The sequence below is a fragment of the Panthera tigris genome, chromosome A3 (genome assembly GCF_018350195.1).
Source record: "Panthera tigris isolate Pti1 chromosome A3, P.tigris_Pti1_mat1.1, whole genome shotgun sequence".
NCBI lineage: Eukaryota > Metazoa > Chordata > Mammalia > Carnivora > Felidae > Panthera > Panthera tigris.
In genome coordinates, this window is record NC_056662.1 from 79,177,262 (window position 1) to 79,198,289 (window position 21,028).

General features: G+C 39.4%; 1 long non-coding RNA gene across 2 annotated transcripts in view; it reads right to left on the reverse strand.

Annotated features, from left to right (window-relative positions):
* The window catches only part of LOC122237030, a 116,108-nt gene that overhangs the window by 83,961 nt on the left and 11,119 nt on the right, over nt 1-21,028 (reverse strand). For both annotated transcript variants that reach the window (XR_006215228.1, XR_006215229.1), the window contains exon 2: nt 2,579-2,662. This is a non-coding gene — a long non-coding RNA (uncharacterized LOC122237030). The remainder of the gene's footprint in view (nt 1-2,578; nt 2,663-21,028) is intronic.

A 21,028-nucleotide genomic window follows, 5' to 3' on the forward strand; every position in this document is an offset into this window, starting at 1 on the left:
CCTCTGACAGCCTGCATTTAAAAAGGTTCAAATCATCTCACCCACCAGGGTATTCTCCACTGGGATGTCACTCCCAAGTCACTACTGGGAGTGACATACTATTTTTAACAATTGGGCAACCACTTTTGTCTGAGACTGTCTGTGCCCACATACCACTTAGATGGGGTCCTCCGTGCCAGCAGGGAGGTATGTGGTCCAGTCCCCAAACTGAGCTTGTCATTTTAGATCAATTCTAGTACCATCTGTGTTGATGGTTCTCTGGGCAGCAGACATCAGGCAGAGTTAGAATTGCAAGAGATTTATTGCTGGTAACATCTATTAAAGGAGTAGTCAGAGTAAATTTTTAGACCATGATGCAGGTCTGACATGTGGACAAGGAGAGGGGAAAGTAAAGAGGACTGAATAGGAAGAGCCTCAGACAGAGGTGTAGCTCTGAGAAAATCCTGGCCAGCATAGAGGGGGCCTATATTGGACAGAAATGTCCAGACATTAGTACCTATGCCATGCTTAGGCATTTACAGAGAACTTCCTGGAAAGAAAGTAGGTATGGTGTGTAGTAACTAGAAGGCAGAAGAGGGCTTCTGGGATTTTAATTATCTGTTTCTTTGTCTGGGCTTCATGTATGTGTGTTCATTTTATAAAATTTTATCAAGCTCATTTTTATGAACTTTTATGTATACATGTTATGTTTTTATTTTTAAAAAGTCATAGGTCTCTGCCTTTGGCCTCTAAAGAACTTCAATTAGAATTTTGAAACTCAGGGCACCTGGGTGGCTTAGTCGGTTAAGCATACGACTTCAGCTCAGGTCATGATCTCACAGTTTGTGAGTTCGAGACCTGCGTCTGTGCTAACAGCTCAGAGCCTGGACCTTGCTTCAGATTCTGTGTCTCCCTCTCTCTCTGCTCTCTCACTGTCTCAAAAATAAACGTTAAAAAAAAAAGAATTTTGAAACTCAAACCCTAGATGGGGATAGTTTCATACTCAAAGGACAATTTGGCAACATATCCTTCAAGTCTTACAAACATGTTAACCCATTTCAAGGAATTTTTTGTACAGAAAAGACCACACAATGTAAAGTTCTAAGTATAAAGATATTCATCATTACACTGTTTATATAGTGAACATTTGGAAGCAACCTAAGTGTCCATTAGTGCGGGATCAGCTAAATAAATTATGGTACAACAATGGAATACAATGAAACAGTTTAAAAATAATGTTGAAAACCTATATCTAATGACATAGGATTATGTTCATGATATAGCACTTGTAAATGAAAAGAGTGTCACAAAAATATGTTCAATATGATCTCTTTTACCAAAAATTTAACAAATCCACATGTTTATACTTAGAACAAGGATTAAGAATATTTTACATAAAATATTAATAGTAGTTGTCTTTGGATAATATGTTTAAAATGATTATTACTTTCTGTATGTTTTTAATGTTATGTTTTAATTTAAATGTATTTATGTTTTTAATTTTTTACAATTAAAATATAATGTTTTTCTAGTCAGAACTCTTCCCTCAAAAACCATTTAAAAATAAATAAAGTGGTCTATGTTTTTAAATAAGTAATTTAGGCCTGGGTGGCTCAGTCAGTTAAGCATCTGATTCTTGATTTCAGCTTAGATCATGATCTAACAGTTGGTGAATTCCAGCCCCACCTTTGGCTCTGCACTGACAGCATGAAGCCTGCTTGGGATTCTCTCTCTCATCCTCTCTCTGCCCCTCACCCCCCCACTCTCTCTCAAAATAAATACATAAACATTAAAAAAAAAATTAATCTATTACTCAAGGTTCATATTAAGCATCTACAAAGAACAGAACTTGTGCTAAGTCTTTATGGGGATTTTTTTAAAAGTTTTATCTATTTTTAAGTTTATTTTTGAGAGAGAGAGAGCACATGTGCATGAGAATGCATGCAGGGGAGCTGGAGAGGGACAGAGAGAGAGGGAGAGACAGAATCCCAAATAGGCTCCATGCTGTCAGCACAGAGCCCAGTGTGGGGCTCTATTTCACAAACTGTGAGATCATGACCTGAGCCAAAACCAAGGGTCCAGCACTTAACAGACTGAGTCACCCAGGCATCCCTAAGTTTTATTTAAGTAAACTGTACACCCAATGTTGGGCTCAAACTCATGACCCCAAGACAAAGAGTAGCAAGCCCTTCCAACTGAGCCAGCCAGGCACCTTTTCTGGTTTCTTTTGTTAAAGGAGTCTAAGAGAGTGTCTTTTACTTTGAGAGTTTATACTCTTCTTAAGGATATAAGACACACAGAATTAGTCAATGTATAATCAACAGCCAGGTTATGAAATCCTTTATGGTAATCCTTTATCTGTGTACAGCCAGAGTCTTTCATGTCACTGGGAATATGACATTGGAGTGCCTTCTATATTAGTCAACCAAATGAAGGATGAAACAATGAATAATAAATTCATTTAAAAATGAATGCTATATGAGTACAAGGCATTTGAGACCAGGGAGTAGTATGGGATGGCTACAGAACTGGCAATATTATTCATAATGTAATTATATTTTAGTTATAATCTATAAGGTGATAACTCCTGAGTCCTTACCTCCTGCCCTACCTCTTTCCTGGGTTTCAGACAAACATTTACAGCAGCAAACTTGATGTTGACACATGGATGTTCCAAAGGCACCTGCAACAAAACATTCAAAACTGAACTCATTTTTTTTTACTAACTCTGTTCCTCCTTCTCTAGCTGCTAATACCATCCAGACCAGAATCTTAGAAGTCATCCTAGACTTCATCCTCTCCCTCAATCTTCACATTCAATTTGTTACTAAAATGCTGTCACTTCTGTTTCTTCAGTTGCTTTGGAATTTTATTTTTCTTCCTCTCTGATTTCCTTCCTTCCGGCCACTCTTCCTTACCATCCACCTCCCTTGTCATTGTCAAACTGATTTTTCTAAAATGCACATTTAATCACCCTTCTGTTTTCCTTAAGACTGTCTCATAGCTCTCCTCACTGCTGGACGATAAAACCCATACTCCTTGGTTAGCCTGACTTACAATGTCTTCCATCATCTGCTTCTGCCAACCTTGCATTCCTCCCTACAAGTAAGCTGGAAGGTCCTGGTGATGGAAACTGTATTCTCCTCTTCTTCATCATTCCTGTGCCTCACAGTTTAGGGAGCCTAATAAAGCTTTCCTAAATGGATGAATGAGGAGATAAGACCTGAAATGGGCTTTGCAGATTGGGCTGTGTAGATAAAATATAGATAGAAGATGGGGATCCTTCAAACAATTCTTGGGCTACTAAGTTGAGCTATTAGTAGAGATTCCTTGTCATTAATTTTTGTACCTCCAAGACCTGCCACATAGGTCTCACATATGTTGAGACACATAGTAGGTATTCAATATATATTGGATTAATTAACAAATTAATGAAGAGTATTATGTATTTAGCCACAAAGCAATATTTCTTTTGGAAAATGTAATGCTCAATTAATTACAGAGCAAAGTATTTGGAGAAGACATGAAAACTCCATTAATTCTTTGTGAGGAGGCTACAATGCTGGCCGGATACCCAAGCAAACAGACCAGGCCTCAGGCCAGTTTAATCAAGCAAGTAAATTTCTTATTGACCAGAATATGGACCTGATGTTACAGAAGACACCTGTCTTCCTAAGGTCAGCAGCTCTAGCATTAGTTTATTAACTGTAACCAGATCTGGCTACAGAGCCTGCCAAAACGGGGATATCCCAAGGTGTTGTTACTGGATGCTAATTTTGGATAAAGACACCCTAGAGGCTTTAAGTCTTTAAAAATGAAGACTGTATGCTCTAATAAGGCATAAATATTATTGGAGTTTCTATTTCCAGTGAATAGTGAAACATATTTTTTGTAGCTGGGATATGTAATGAACATGCTGGCATTTTAATACTTATATTGAGTTTCATAAGTCAAATATTTAAAAGGTCCTAGAAACTTGTTTGCAAAGTAGTGTTATGAAAAATGTTTCTGGTGCAACACAGTCACTCCCTTCGGAGAACTCACAAGTAAATTTAGTTAGTTTAAGCTTCTGCCAGCATGATGGTGGCCCAGAGAATAACAAGGATATCTCCAGTTGCCAGTTCCCCTTATCTGCTTCTCCTGATGCCTAATTTGGAGAAACTCCATTTTGCTGCAGGTTCAAGTCTCTGGGCTATCTTACTCCTGGACTTTTCTGCAACTGTTTATTCTCTGGACCTTTCAAGGAAACTCAATGGTTCATGATATAGAGCCTTTCACTCAAAATATGAAAGGGGAAGCTGGTTAAAGTATCAATGGTCAAGACTTTGTAAAGCTTTTTTTTCCCTTGAGTCGAAGAGTATTAACTGACCTTGTCGATTAGATGAGGAGATTAAAACTTAATAATAATCTTGACTAGTCTTCCATCATTAAGCTGGAATGTTGCTAAATGCTTTCTACTACCATGCCAACATGAAATGGCTTTTCTTGCTCCCAGTTTAGCTAGAAACCTCAACAAATAAAGCTTAAATTTTAAAATGAGATGATTTTCTTTGACCCTCTGGGACAGAGAGTGGATAAATGAAAAGGAAGAAAGCCAACTTATTCATCCCAGTCACCCAGTCATTCATCCAAGAGGTTTGGTGCTTTAGGGAAGGATTTCCCTAGAGATGAAAGGACGTCATATACAGTTTTCTAAAAAAATTAATAAGGCAATTTGATTTTTAATACTTCTGCAGTCTCGGTGTAGTGACTTTTTATAGCCCTGAGCTGTATGTTTAAATGCACTTCAAAATGTCAACGTGGGCCTCTACACATCCCCCCTTCCTGCTGTTTCCAAAATGGTTTCTTTCTTAATTATCTGCAGACTTACAACTTCATTTGAAAACAACTTGAAAGGCTCCTGATTAGCTGCCAGCAAAGCTGATCACCTGGTGCCTTCTTAAATATAGGAGCAAATGCAGCCTGGTTGGAGTTTGTTACCCACGAATATTCATGGAAGGCAGGATTGCCTAGTGGTTAAGAGCACTAGCTCTGGATTCTGGTAAGCTGTGTTTGAGCCCTGCGTCTGTTCCTCACTAGCTACAAGACTTGTGCAAGTTATTTAAACTCTCATCAGTGAAAGGGGGACAATAATAGCACCTACTGAGCATAATGCTGTGCGTGGCACAATAGTAAGTGCTCAGTAACTCTTATTAACAAAAAGAAAATAAGCATCAGCAGAGCAGAACATATACCAACGAGACTTTGTACTAGGTCCTGAGGATACAATAATGTGTAAGATATGTGTTGCATCTTTCCCAGGCTTTTTGGAGAAAAAGGATATATACATACATATGTTTATTAGACATATATAATAAGTTGAGGTGTCAGAGCTAAGAGTGAGTGAAAGAAGATTTGTTGAGGAAGAAAGACAGGTGCTTGACCTTGGAGGAACAGCAGGATCCAGATATACTGACTACAATGTTGGGGGCATTCTCAAGTCCATCACAACTGCATCAATTACTCTTCTTGTCAACTTCATTGAACATTTTAGGTACCTCAATGACTAAGAATTCATGGGGCAGGGAAGTAGGGGGACTTAAAAAGTCATTGGCTTTTTCTGAATGTTTTCAGTTTGGTAATTTGAAAACAAAGATCTGTTGCTAGTTGAAAAATACTTCTTTTCCTTAAGTAAATGAAATATTTTGTCAAATGTAGAAAAGAAATAATTCTCTGCCACAACAAAATGAAAAATTATGTATGTGCCATATGTACTTATCTTTCTTAGGAGATAACATAAACAGATATGATCCTTGATCTGAAGATACAATAAAAACTCGGAACCATCTAAATATATATATAGTTTAATAAATCATGCTTAAGGAAAGGGGAAATGTGATAGTGAACTTGACTAGGGTGGTGGCAATGAAGAGGGGAAGAAGTGTATAGGTTCAAGATCTTGATAGACAATCTATTTTAGGCATGATGTACAGTAAGGAGAACATGCTAGCAGATATTTTCCAAAAGACTCTTCTCTAGAGATAATAGAGCTATTTGGTGCTCTCTTGTAAACAGAAACTTTATCAAAAGATAGTAAAATAAGGGTGACTGGGTGGCTCAGTTGGTTAAGCAACTGATTCTTGATTTCGGCTCAGGTCATGATCTCACAGTTCATGGGCTCGAGCCCTGCATCGGGCTCCATGCTGATGGTGTGGAGCCTGCTTGGGATTGTCTCTCCCTTTCTCTCTGCCCCTCCCCTGCTCACACACACTCTCTCTCTCTCTCAAAATAAATAAATAAACTAAAAAAAAATAATAATAATAATAACAATAATAATAACAATAAAAAGAAAAATATAGTAAAATAATATCCAAACATTGACATGTTAGGGATAGAACTATTGGAATGTCTCTCCTGGAACATCTTTAATTCTTTAGTTCATTAAAATTTGTTACATTTCCTATTTTATGCCATGCAATATGTATTAGATAATGCATATGTGGTTGAGAACAAAATAGATATGTTCCCTTCTCTCATGGAGCTGGAGGAATATAGACCATAAACAGATAAGCAAATAAGCCATATAATTATACATTCATCCATTTATGCATCCAGGAACTAATTATTGAGCACATATTATGTATTGGGAGAATATTTTGCTTTCTCAGGATACAATGATGAACAAAAGTAGCTGTCCCTATCTTCATGGAGCCTACATTCTGAGGGAGACAGCTTACTCAGAGTCACACTAAAAAAGATAAAGTTGTAACTATATAAGAGCTATGAAGGAATATACAATAAGGAAATATGACTTCACAAGAAGGTCAGAGGAAGCTTCCCTAAGGAAGTGAAGAATGAGGTGCCTAGGTGGCTCAGTTGTTAAGCATCTGACTTCGGCTCAGGTCATGATCTCGCGGTCCGTGAGTTCGAGGCCCGCATCAGGCTCTGTGCCGACAGCTTGGAGCCTGCTTCAGATTCTGTGTCTCCCTCTCTCAGCTCCTCCCCTGCTCGTGCTCTGTCTCTCTCTCTCTCTGTCAAAAATAAATAAACATAAAAAAAAAAAAAACAAACATGAGCCCTGCTTCTCTCTCTCTCCCCCCCCCCAACCCCCTGTCTCTCCCTCTGCCCCTCCTGGGTTCTCTCTCTCTCTCTCTCTGCCTCTCACTCACTTGTGCTCTCTCTCTCAAAAAAAAAAAAAAAAAAAAAAAAAGGAAGTGAAGAATGGATGAAGAACTGAAGGGTAAGGAAGGCTAAGTTGGCAAAAGGAAGGAGAGCATTCGTGACAGAGGGAAGAGCATGTGGCTAAAGCCGTAGTATGTCTTAGAGGCCAAGAACCAGTGAGTGTGGCTCAAAGAGGAAGAATAACCCCACAAGAAGACAGAGAAGGAGCAAACTCAGAGTATTGGTCATGGAAGCCATGGGGAGACAGTGTTTCAAAAAGGAGGCCATGGCCAAGAGTCAAATGCTGCTGAGAGGTCAAGAAATATGAGACCTGAAAATATCCCTTGGATTTCACAACATGCAGGTCACTGGTGAGCCCAGAGGAATGATGGGCCAGAAGCCAGAATGGAATGATTTGAGAGTGAGTGGAAGGTGAGGAATTGTAGGGAGCGAGAGTATAGATTAGGAATTGCATTTGGTCACATGTAATAGAGCCTGATGATAGTTGCTTAACTAAATTAGGCTATTTCCCTCATATAACAAAAAAGACAGAGGGAGATAGTTAAGGCTGGTGCAGTGACTCCATGATGTCATCAATGTCCTAGAGTCCTTCTTTATGCTCTATCATCCCCAGTATATGGTTTTTTCCCCATTGTGCATGTAAGACAGCTGCTAACTCTTAAGCCAGTGTTTCAGATAGGAAGAAGAAAGAAATATCAAGGGGAAAGGTCTGGTACCTATACCAGGAAAGCAAAAATTTTCTGTAAATCCTCAGCTGACTTCAGCTTACTTATCATTAGCTAGAACTGTGTCATATGGCCTCTCCTAGCTATAAGGGCAGCTAGGAAATGTAGCTCTTTAGTTTGAGTCATTACCGTTCCTAACAGAATCAGTTTCTGTAGAAAACACGGGAGATGGATATTGAGAAGTCACCCATAGCAGCTACACAGCATGTACAATCACATGTTGAGAAAGTGTGTCCACAAGGGAAGGAGATTATAACATGACAGCTAGAGGGGAATGTGGGATTGAGTGACCTTTTTATTTTTTATTATTGAGAGAGAGAGAGCATGAGCAGGGAAAGGGGAAGAGGGAGACAGAGAATCTCAGGCTCCACGCTTAGTGAGGAGCCCAACATGGGCTCAATCCCATGACTCCGGGGCTATGACCTGAACCAAAATCAAGAGTCAGATGCTCAACCAACTGAGCCACCCAGGTGCCCCTTGAGTGACCTTTTTAAAAAATTGGGGATGACTTGGGGCACCTGGGTGGCTCAGTCAGTTTAATTGATTTTGGCTCAGGTCATGATCTCATGGTTCGTGAGTTTGAGCCCTGCATCGGGCTCTGCCCTGACAACTCAGAGCCTGGAACCTGCTTTGGATTCTGTGTGTCCTCTCTCTCTGCCCCTCCCCCACTCACACTCTGTCTCTCTCTCTCTCTCTTGCTCTCAAAAATAAAATAACATTAAAAAAATTTTTTTTTAATTGGGGATGACTTGAATGTATTTAAAACCTGATAAGAAGGGTCTAATCGGGAGAAAGAGAGAATGTTTGAACATACAAGGATATAAAAGGATAACTGACAATGTAATGTTCCTTAGAAAGAAAGAGGGAATGAAATCTAAACAAAGAGGGATTAACATTAAAGAGGAATAAGGATAGGCTCTCTGTTGTAACGAAAGGAAGGAGGAAAGTAGGCTTATATGTTTTATATTTAAAAAAATGGGGCTTCTATTACCTCTATCATGTAGGAGGTGAGGTTTGCTATTGCCAATGAGGGTAGATGGGAGTGATCAGAGCTTTGAGAAGTTTGAGATGTTGACGTCTGAAATGACTGTTGTGGGCAAAACTGATTCAAATATAAAGGGCACAAATAAATTGCTATCAGGAATGCTGTTCTCATGTGCCTTTCCCAGGAATATACTAGAGAATGACATTCAGATAATCAAAGTGACTATAAAAACATCAAGATAAGGTCTGGTGCTAAGTATTAAATAGTCAATTACTGGGGCACCTGGTGGCTCAGTCAGCTAAGCATCTGACTTTGGCCCAGGTCATGATCTTACAGTTGGTGAGCTTGAGCCCCACATGAGGCTCTCTGTTGTCAGCACAGAGCCCACTTCAAATCCTCTGTCTCCTTCTCTCTCTGCCCCTCCACCCCTCTCTCAAAAATAAACATTAAAGGGGCGCCTGGGTGGCTCGGTTGGTTAAGCGTCCAACTTCGGCTCAGGTCATGATCTCGCCGTCTGTGAGTTCGAGCCCCGCGGCGGGCTCTGTGCTGACAGCTCAGAGCCTGGAGCCTGTTTCAGATTCTGTGTCTCCCTCTCTCTGTGACCCTCCCCCATTCATGCTCTGTCTCTCTCTGTCTCAAAAATAAATAAACGTTAAAAAAAAAAAACATTAAAAATAAATAAATAGTTACTTATAGAACTACCCACACCCATGCCCATACCAGCTGAATACCCTCCCATCCCCATCATTAACATGAACATCATTAATTCAACAAATACTTAGTGAATATCCTCTACAAGACAGATACTTATTTGTGTCATGCAGCATGCTAGGATAGGTTGGGGTATGTGGGAAACAAAGCCTGGGAGAAGACAGCAGCAGGAAAGCAATTAATAGAAAAGGTGGACCCTCTCTTAGCTGGAGAGATGTATAGAAGTCTTAACACCTAAGCCCAGGGATAGTGGCTAAACTCCACTCACACAATGGCATGCAAGGAGAGGTGCTCTGATCTGAGGGGTAAAACAGGAGTGGGGACATCTGATTTTGGGAGCTCTGGGCAATTGTCATGATGCTAGAGGCAAGCCTGGACTCAGATCAGTTGGAATTGAGGGTGCCTAGAAGAGCAATCCTGCTGTGGAGATGTCGGGTGCAAAGTTAGAGGGCAGAACAAGGTTTCAGCAGGCCTGCTTCCCACTTAGCTGGTTCCTCAAAATGTTAAGTCTCAGGAAGCTGCAGGCACCTAGATGTTAGATACCCAAAAGTACAGGAGCCTGATAGGTTGACACAAGAAAACTGCACCTGAATAATGCTGCTCTTGTCAAGAACTAGGTTGTCCTGCATACATGGTCTATCTTAGAATGCCTAGTGCAATAGAAAAAAATATTTCTATGTGTATATTCTACTTACCACTATGAATATTTCTATATTCTACTTACCACCATGGAGAGAATATATCATATTCAATGGGGCAGATAGATAATAATCATCATCACTGGGGCGCCTGGGTGGTTCAGTAGGTTAAATGTCTGACTCCTGCTTTCAGTTCAGGTCATGATCTCACAGTTCACGGGTTCAAGCCCCACATCGGGCTCCTCTCTGATGGTGCAGAACCTGCCTGGGATTCTCTCTCTCTCTCTCTCTCTGCCCCTCACCTACTCATGTTCTCCCTCTCCTCTCTCTCAAAATAAACTTTTAAAAAATAATAATAACCACCATTTATTGTACATGCTATATGCCAGACACTGTTCTAGACACTTAATGAGCTGTATCTCATTTTATCCTCACAACAACCCTCTGAGTTAGCTATTATTGCTCCCATTTAGAGAAAAGGAAATTGAGCTTGATCTAGTAAGTTTAAGTTATTTGCCCAAGATCACATGGCTATAATTGGCCAAGCCAGGATTCTAGCCCATGTGTGACTCCAGATCTACCATTTTACCATAACTGTTAGATCACACTGTTCCAGTACAGTGCTGAACCCTTATTAAGTGTCACTTAGATAATGAATGGATTGGTTTGTTTTTTAGTAAGCAAAACTGAGATCACAGCCCATTTCTTAGGATCTGTTACTAAAATGACAAGACCATGCTGCCCTTTATCTATCAGCTTCAGTGACATTGGCCACTGGCTATTTTCAAAGTAAATAAGAATATCTGACATTTACATTGTGGTATAAACCCTATAAAATTTTTTTCTCAAACTTATCACATATATCATGAGCACTGAAGCCCATACATATACACAGAAAAATGAATGCAAAACACTTAATAAATACAAATTCGATTTGTGGTAAAGGCCAGACACTCGTTGTAGTATTCAATTTTTCTATAACCTGTCACTTAAAGCTTTATTTTTACTTCTACAGAAATAAAACAGTGATTTGGTTTTTCCACACTTTCATTTGTTTGTTTGTTTGTTTATCACTTCTATAATGGAAATTTTCAAAGATACACAAAAGTAGGGAGAACAGAACCTCTGAGTATCATTCAGCTTCAACAATGATCATTTTCTCAGTAAGTCTGATGACATAATTTCTGATGGAGTTATCTCTTAAATCCTTTCTGATATAATTACTACTTAATTCAGATATTATCTTGGTGTTTCCATATCATTGGCATAATTATTGCCATATACTAATTAACCATGGCTGTTACATAGGACATTTGATATACTATTAAATGCTACTGTTTAAGTTAGCTCACTATAGCCCACAAAGTACTTCTGTTTTACCTGGAAATATGATAATTATGAGTTTTAAGTTTTGCCTAATATTGGGTTTGAAAATGAACCTATTTGGTATCTGTTGCCCCCATTGGGTTGGTCCATGTTTAACCACACTGACCATCCAATTTTAACCCTCTTTCTGTTAACACTGAAACAGAGAAGAAATTTATCCTCTGCAAAAATAATCAGAACAGAAAATGCAGCTGCTGGAATAATGACAGTGTGCATAATAATGTAATTCACAGCTATTTGTAGTGGGCCCATTCAGATAAATTATCTGATGCTTGTAATCCCACAAGTTTGATGCTAGTGTGGGCCAGGTGACTTTCCTGGTTCTGATCTTTAGCCGGCCTTTTTCATGACATGACAAAGTGGATCAGGTAAAACAGCATGAATATTCGACCCAAATCTATCCTACTACTGGATAAAACAAGTAAAAACAGCAAGCACAAAACTACACTTAACTCTTTGTATTCTTAATTTTTCTGTTTTTAATATCTTTTTTATTATTTTTATCTTCTCAGTTAAATTGGTAGATGTCAAATCCTTAATAATCTGGAATTGGTTTAATAAAACCTGATAGTGCTATTTGCTCCTACCCTTCCTTTTTTTTTTTTTTTTTTTTTTTTTTTTTTGGTGGTCACTTACTCTAGTAACTATAATTTTATAACTCAGATTTCTGAGTTATATTTCAAACTACTTGGTGAATTAATTGTTTTAATCCAGAAGTAGGCTTCACACCTAGTGCAGAGCCCAATGCAGGGCCTCCACTCATGATCCTGAGATCAAGACCTGAGCTGAGATCAAGAGTCAGACACTTAGCTGACTGAGCCACCCAAGCGCCCCTATAATTAACATATTTTTTAAGATCTTATTTTTAAGTAATCTCTACACCCAAAGTGGGGCTCAAACTCACAACCCCAAGGTCAAGAGTCTCATACTCTATCAACTGAGCCAAACAGCCACCCCTACAATTAACATTTTAAATTATTTTCTTATAATTGTTTCTTTTAGATATTTGAATCTTGACAGGTATTCACCTTCCTAATAAAAATACTGTTTAACATTTGGGTTTTTTTTTTAATTTTTAACGTTTATTTATTTTTGAGAGACAGAGAGAGAGTGTGAGTGGGCAAGGGGCATAGACAGAGGGAGACACAGAATCTGAAGCAGGCTTCAGGCTCTGGGCTTGAACTTATAAACCACGAGATCATGACCTGAGTCGAAGTCAAATGCCACACCGACTGAGTCACCCAGGCACCCCAACATTTGGTATATTTTTAATTAAAAATAACTATATCCCGGGGCGCCTGGGTGGCTCAGTCAGTTAAGCGTCTGACTTTGGCTCAGGTGATGATCTCATGGTTCATGAGTTCAAGCCCTGCATCAGGCTCTGTGCTGACAGCTCGAAGTCTGGAGCCTGCTTCCTATTCTGTGTCTTCCTCTCTCTCTCTGCCCCTCCACCACTCACGCTTCTCTCTCTCAAAAATAAATAAACATTTTAAAAAATAGATAAATAAAATAAAATCACCTTTAAAAAGATAATAACTCTATCCTATTTATGAGAGACACCCTTAAAACAACATATCAAAGAAATGTCAAAAATAAAGGAATTGAAAAAGATTCACTAGGAAAATGCTAATGAAAAGTGGATATAGCACTGTCATAATCACTATTCTACTTGGAGATTATTCCATACAGCACTATACTATTATAAATATATAACTGTTCTATGTGCTAAGCAATCTGAAGAAAAAAAGGTAATAGTGATACCTTCCTAAACCCATCCTTGCCTATCCCCCACTCCATAGCCTATAGGATCTTCCACAACTCCACAGACATATCCCTTCATGCTTCTCCTTCAAAATCTAACACTGAATAAAACCAACTACACTTGTAACTGGAGCTCAACCAACTTTAAAGTCAACAACCTTGATCTTCCCCCAAGCCCAGTGAGATCCTCTGCCCCAAACTGGCCCCTTGGAAGCCTGACCACGTCAGATTCTATTACAGGCCCAAGCTCAGGCTGAACCTGCAGCCAGTGAGAGGTTTCCCATGCTCCTAAGTCTCCAACCAATTATGTGGAGACCTCCAGACCCCGACCTCCAGTCATACCACAGGGGCTCTGAGCTTTTCCTCCTCCGTGTATCATTTAAGTGCTGGCCTAACTGTGGTAGTCCTCCCTCCTCTTCAATCCCAAAAAATTACATTTACACCCCAGGTTTATTCCTCCCAAATTCATATTACACTGATGTTACATTCTTATTCTGTTCTCCAAACTTGGGTTACCACCTCTAGTTGTTTTTTGCTTTTTGTTTTTTTAATCTTGACTATCATCCACAGCAAAACAAAACAAAACAAAACAAAACACCAAAAACATTTTATATTGTGACAAGGTGCATACAAAAGTTTTTCCTAAATAATACTTAGTTCCTTACCACATGGCAATACAATCTGATATTTTCTTTTTTATTCTAGGAAAAAAAATCAGCCACTAAACTGATTTCACTAACCACTAATAGGCCAAGACCCTCAGTTTGAAAACCCTTGATCTAAAGAGCCCCCAAGACTCTTTTGGCATCTTATTTATCAGAACCAGGTCAGATAACATGAAGGCATCTTTAAAACAATCACTGTCTAAGTTCTTGGATTTTCTAAGAATCCTTTTCCATTGAACAACAATCTCCAAGATATAAAAGAGGTACTTTAGTTGTTGGAATTGGTAGAGGTTATTTAAAGCCTTCTAGAAAATATTCACAATCTGAAATCTTGTTAAAGAGCACAGGATTGAAAGTCGGGAAACCTGAGTCCTTCTCTCACCCTGCCACTCAATGTTAGGAAGTAAATCACTCAGCCTCTCTGAACCAACAGGCCTTGATCATGTAAATCCAATGATATATAAACGCTATAAATCTAATGATTCACTCACTCATTCATTTGCTCATTCATTTGACAAATGCTTCATTAAGTATGTGCCAGATAGGTCTCTCACTACTCATCTGACAATTCAAACTGGGAGGGCCAATGTTATAAATTCATCACACATCACATGTGATCATATGCCAGGGTTCTTTCTCATCAAATTTATGCTTCATCAGGCACCACAGGGGAATGAGCTGCTTTATATAAGCACATTACTCAGAAAAATGATGCTCATTTATATAAACCACTTAATAAAAATCTCTCTAAAATGTAATAAAAAGTTATATTGTACCTAATTTCCTTAATGGCTTAATGAGTTAACTCCAATAGTAAGGAGCTTAATTTTAAGATTTATGAGTTCTTATACTAGTTAAATTTGAGATGTCAAAAAATGTAATTTTTGCTCTAATTCCATTTTCTTTGGTTCCCCCCCACCACTTTTTAACTCTTTTAGTTCCAATGTCACAATAGTAGGTGAGTTGGCACAATCAGTGGCTAGAGTATTACTAAAAGCCAGTCACTCAACTGTACATAAGTGATTGTACTACATTAAATATCACACAAAATCCAAATTAAATGTATCCCTAAATCCCCAATTCAGTATATAAATTTCCACAGCCATTCTAATGCCCCATGATGTAAGGGAAAGTGTGATGGAAGAGGAGTTAGAAGAAAAAAGCATCTTAACTGATAGCTCATTTTACAAAAGCACATGGCCATGTGAACACATCATTAGGGACCCCACACCCAAGGCTTTGGAAGGGAGTTGTACAACTCAAGGGGCCTGCAACTTAAGCTTCACTAGTTCATGGTAAATCTGCTTCTACAAATATTAATTATTGAGTGAATATGGTAAGCTTATTATGAGCATGACTCTGGTTCAATGGATGTTTGATTTTTAACTTCACTTACTAGTTTATGACTGAGAGGAGATTAATTTCTCTGTGCTTTTTTTTTAATCTGTGAAAAGGGATAATAATATCTAACACATAGGGCCCTTCTGAGTTACTGAAAGATAAAATGTATAAAGCACATAGTTTGGTGCCTGGCAGATGATTAATGCAAATAAGTAAGACCAATACTTATGTTATGTGATAATGACGGTGAGGATGATGACAGTGCTATATTGAATAGGACAAGGCAATCAGAGGATAATGAGAGGTATAATGCTTTTTGATCCTATAATGTTCTGCAAACAACAGGGATTTTAAAAATTCCTTTGGTTGATTTGGTTTTAGTTTCCAAAGCCTTTCAAAATTCTGCAATAAAATTTCCTATTCTACATCCCTCTATAAAACCTTTGTTTTTTGCATAACTAAAGGTTATAGCAGCAAGGACAAGTTTAGGATGGAAGGAACATTCTGCCATACACTTCTTGGCTCCATTTATGGTCACTCCCTCACTCTTTTATCAGTTTACCAGTGTTTGGAAATGGCTAAATGCTAGGCTCACACATTTAGGAGCATTAGGAGCCTCCAAAATGCTTGTTCATTGATTCAAAGACTTCCCAAGCCCTCCTCTACCAGAAGTTCTTTAGAAGAGAAAGGTGCAAATATATATACTTATCTATATGGAACACTTGTAACTCATATACATATATATAAAGTAGTATATACATATGTGTATCTACACACACACCCATACATATCTAAATGTATTTCAGTGTCTAGTGGATAAGTAAGTTTAGTGTTTTGAGAAGGTGAAAAAGTGATATTTATTACAAATGTTCTAGAAGTAGAGATGAAAATCTCTGCTTTGGGGAAAAGTTGTCAAAATGGAACCTGCAAAATGTAAACCACAAGCAAGAATCCATCTACTATTCCTGGAGACAACTGCGAAGCCAAGTACAGGCAATTGTAAAGCATTTGAAAATCTAAAATGTTAAGTCTTTCCTTCAGGGACACAAATTGGGAGTATTATTGGCAGGACTACATGCTTTCTGAGTAAGAGAGCTGTTTTTGATTTTTATTTTTCTAATTGCCTATGTAGACTGGAATGTCCCTGAAAGTGATGGTTCTTTCAAGAGGTATTGTATTTTTGTTAAAGCATTTGCCCATGGGAAATTTTAAGACTACACTGTAGGAAGGCTAACATGCAGGTCTGAACTTCTCTTTCCCCCACGCTAGAAGAAAAGCTGTGAAAAGGACTTAAGAGTGTGGAAATAACAGAAAATGTATATATTAGCCTCTGCCTCCGGTTCCTAGCACAGAGCTTCTAAAACTTTTGCCTTGTAATTTCCTAAGTGATAGGAGTATCTTTTGTTCTAATAAGGCAATGGTTGGTGGGCTCCAGATGGGGGCTGGTCACCAGAAAAACCAAGCCATGATTAGAAACTTAGAACTTTCAGCGCCCCCCCCCCCTGCCCCCATCCTCTAGGAAGAGGAGGCTGGAAATAGAGTTAATGATCATTCATGCCTACATGATGAAGCCTCCATAAAAGTCCCAAAAGTATGAGGTCCAAAGAGCTTCCAGCTTGCTGAACACAAGGAGGACTGAGGATGGAGGTACTGGGGGGGTGGCACCTGGCAAAGACATGGAAACTCCGTGCCCCTCCCCCTATACCTTGTCTTTGGCATCTCTTCCATCTGGATGTTAATCTGTATCCTTTATCACTTCCTTTTAGAATAAACTGGTAAAGGTAAATTAGGTATTTCTCTGAGTTCTGTGAGTCATTCTAGCAAATTATCAAACCGAAGGAATATGACATGAGATTCAGAGATGATCAGTCAGAAGTACAAATGACAACCGGGAACTGAGATTGGCATCTGAAGGGGGGGTGGTCAGTCTTGTGGGGCTGAGCCCTTACCCTATGGGATCTGACATTAACTTCAAGTAGTGTCATATTTGAGTTAAATTATGGGATACTCAGCAGGTGTCAGAGAATTGCCTGATGTGTGGGAAACCCACACATCTGGTGTCAGAAGTGAAGTGTGGTAGTAGAGTGCGAGCAGAGGAAAAACAGAGAGAATTTTTCCCATACAGAGTAGTTTAGCCCAGTGTTGTATGAACTACATGGCAGATTGGGGTAGGGGGTATCCCCAGTAGCATTATTCAAGACACAGTTATCAGCTTTGGAAGTAGTCTGTCATTCATAGTGATTGCTTTATCCTGACCATATGGAGTCAGACCACACCTTGGAATATCCAAAATATATAAAGAACTCTTAAAACTCAATAATAAGTAAACAAACAACACAAAAAATTTTCAAATGGGCAAAAGACCTGAAAAGACACTTCACAGAGAAGATCTAAAGCTGGCAAATAAGCACACTGAAAATATACTCTACATCATTCACTATTAGGGAAATATCCAGGAAAATCACAGTGATTCTGCTACCCTTATTAGAATGGCTAAGATATAAAGCTGGCCGTACTAAGAATCAGCAAGAACATATGGATCAACTAGAACTTTCATACATAGCTAGTGGGAACACAATATGATACAATTGATGTGGGAAACAAAGGCAGAAGGAAATGGCAGATAGAATTACATTTCCTTATAACCTGCAGCCCATTGACAAATACTTCAGGCTGGCAAAGTAAAAGGTTTCTCCCAGAACTCCCTACGTCTTAATATTAAAACAACCTTCGCTTGACAATACCTAGGCCTCCAAGTATCCTTTGAGTCTTCTTTAGCATATGAAAATCTCATTGGAGGGGCGCCTGGGTGGCTCAGTCGGTTGAGCGCTGACTTTGGCTCAGGTCATGATCTCGCCGTCCGTGAGTTCGAGCCCCGCATCGGGCCCCTGTGCTGACAGCTCAGAGCCCGGATCCTGTTTCAGATTCTGTGTCTCCCTCTCTCTAACCCTCCCCCATTCATGCTCTGTCTCTCTCTGTCTCAAAAATAAATAAACGTTAAAAAAAATTAAAAAAAAAAAAAAAAAAAAAAGAAAATCTCATTGGAAATTTCCCCTGGACTTTACCTCCCCCAACTCCCAAATATATAACCAGTCTCTCCACAGGGTCAGGGGCAGCCCTTCCTGCCCATGGGTCCTGTCCCTGTGCTTTAATAAAATCACCTTTTTGCACCAAGGACGACTTCAAGAATTCTTTCTTGGCCATCGGCTCCAGACCTCACAAACCCCACAATCACCCCCCAACATCTCATCACAATCATTGGAAAACTTGGCAATTTCTTAAAAATTAACTATAAACCTATCATCTGACCCAGCCATTCTACTTCCAGGTATTTACCCAAGAGAGATGAAAGTACAGGATCATACAAAGAATTATATGCAGATCTTCACAGCAGCATTGTAATAATAGCCCCTAAACTAGAAACAATCCAAAATGTCTCAACAGTAGAATGGATAAGGAAATTGCAACATATACACAAAATGGAATACAACAGTAGTAAAAAGGAAAAAATTACTGATACACACAAAAAAACATGGATGGATCCCAAAACAACTACAGTTGAGTGAAAAAAGCCAGACAAAAAGGAGTACATATTATATGATTCCATTTATAGAAAGTTATAGAAAATGCAGGGGCGCCTGGGTGGCGCAGTCGGTTAAGCGTCCGACTTCAGCCAGGTCACGATCTCGCGGTCTGTGAGTTCGAGCCCCGCGTCAGGCTCTGGGCAGATGGCTCGGAGCCTGGAGCCTGTTTCCGATTCTGTGTCTCCCTCTCTCTCTGCCCCTCCCCCGTTCATGCTCTGTCTCTCTCTGTCCCAAAAATAAAATAAAAAACGTTGAAAAAAAAAATTTAAAAAAAAAAAAAAAAAAAAGAAAGTTATAGAAAATGCAAACTAAACTGACAGAAATTAGTGGTTAAGGATGGCAATGAGAGCAGGGGGGAGGAATTACAAAGAAGCATGAGGAAACTTTTTGAGGGTGATGGGTCTGCTCATTATCTTGACTTGGTGATGGTTTCTCAGGCTATACATAAATTAAAACATATCAAATTGTACACTTTAAATATGAACCTTTATTGTATGTCAATCTCTGACATTAAAGGTGTTAGAAGCAGTGTATTTTCAACTTAATGTGCTTAAAAAAATTTTTTTTGAAGCACAACATATATAGTATTCACTTCTTCTTAGCCAGATCCTATAAAAAGGGCCACAGTCACTCCAATACCACCATAGACAGGGAGAGTATAATGGAGCGAAAGTAGTAGTAGAAACAGACAGAAATCTGAAATGATCGCAGTTAAAACACTTACAACTTTTACCAAAACATACACCCATTTGAATGCACTGCTAGGGCTTCTCCCAGGGCCTTGGAAGAAGCCACTTTGGAAGCAAGGGACTGATGAAAATAACAAGCCTTCCTAACAACTGCTCCTTGGATTTGGGGCAGGTGGGGAGGAGCATGTGAATTCAGCAAAGGAATAGACTCCCCAGTTCCATGGGCTCAGAGGTGTGGTTTGGATATTTAGGTGCATGGCCTTGTTCTGAGGTCACAAGCTAGTGAAGCCTGAGGACATATCAATTACTCAAGGAATGGGGCAAGTTTTGGAAGGTCAGTGGCACCATCCTCTGGAGTTTATGTATGATCAGCCAGCGCAGACCTTCATAGTCGCTCAGGAGATATATTCGTGTGCTTAAGCACAAGGGTGTAAGACAAGACTCACAGATTCTATTACTGTGCTGCTGCTGCTGCTGCTGCTGCTGCTGCTTCTATTTGCTGATTTGTGACCTGAGGCAGATCATATAATCTCTGGGTATTGGTTTCAACACTAGTAAAATAGAATAACAAGAATTACCTATTTGTGGGGTATACTGAGATCTTCCCACAGAAATCATTTTTATCCTTGTTCTGAAATCTTGCTGATCGCTGGTATTGTCTAAAGTTCCTTTTGCAGTTGGAAGAAACAGAAACAGGGAAGTGAAGGAGAATTAGATAGCATAGGCAGGTACCCCCGGTGGGGCAGCACTTCACAGGGTTGGGACTACTGATGTACTCTCCTCACTACAAGGAGACCTCACTGAGCCTTAGAAGGAGCCTGTGCTGGTGAAGTCCTGAAACATAATCCTCATTTGCTTCAAATTAAATCTACCTCTGTCTAGAGGCTTTTTATTACATTTCCCCCCGCCTTTTTTTTTTTTTTAGTTTATTTATTTTGAGAGCAAGAGAGTGTGCATATGCATAAGCAAAGGACAGGCAGAGAGAGAGGGAGAGAGAATATCAAGCAGGCTCCACACTGTCAGCACAGAGCCCAATGCGGGGCTCAAACTCACGAACCGTAAGATCATGATCTGAGCCGAAACCAAGAGTCAGATGCTTAACCAACTAAGACACCCAGCATTCAGAGCATTGGACTCTTGATTTTGGCTCAGGATATGATCTCATGGTTTCCAAGTTTGAGTCCCAAGACGGGCTCTGAGTGGACAGGATGGAGCCTGCTTCAGATTCTCTCTCCCTCACTCTCTGCCCCTGCCCCCACCCAAAATAAATAAATAAACATTTTTTTAAAAAATTCAAATCAGGGGTACCTGGGTGGCTCAGTTGGTTAAGCATCAGACTTAAGCTCAGGTCATGGTCTCCCAGTTCGTGAGTTTGAGCCCCACAGTAGACAGAGACCACTTTG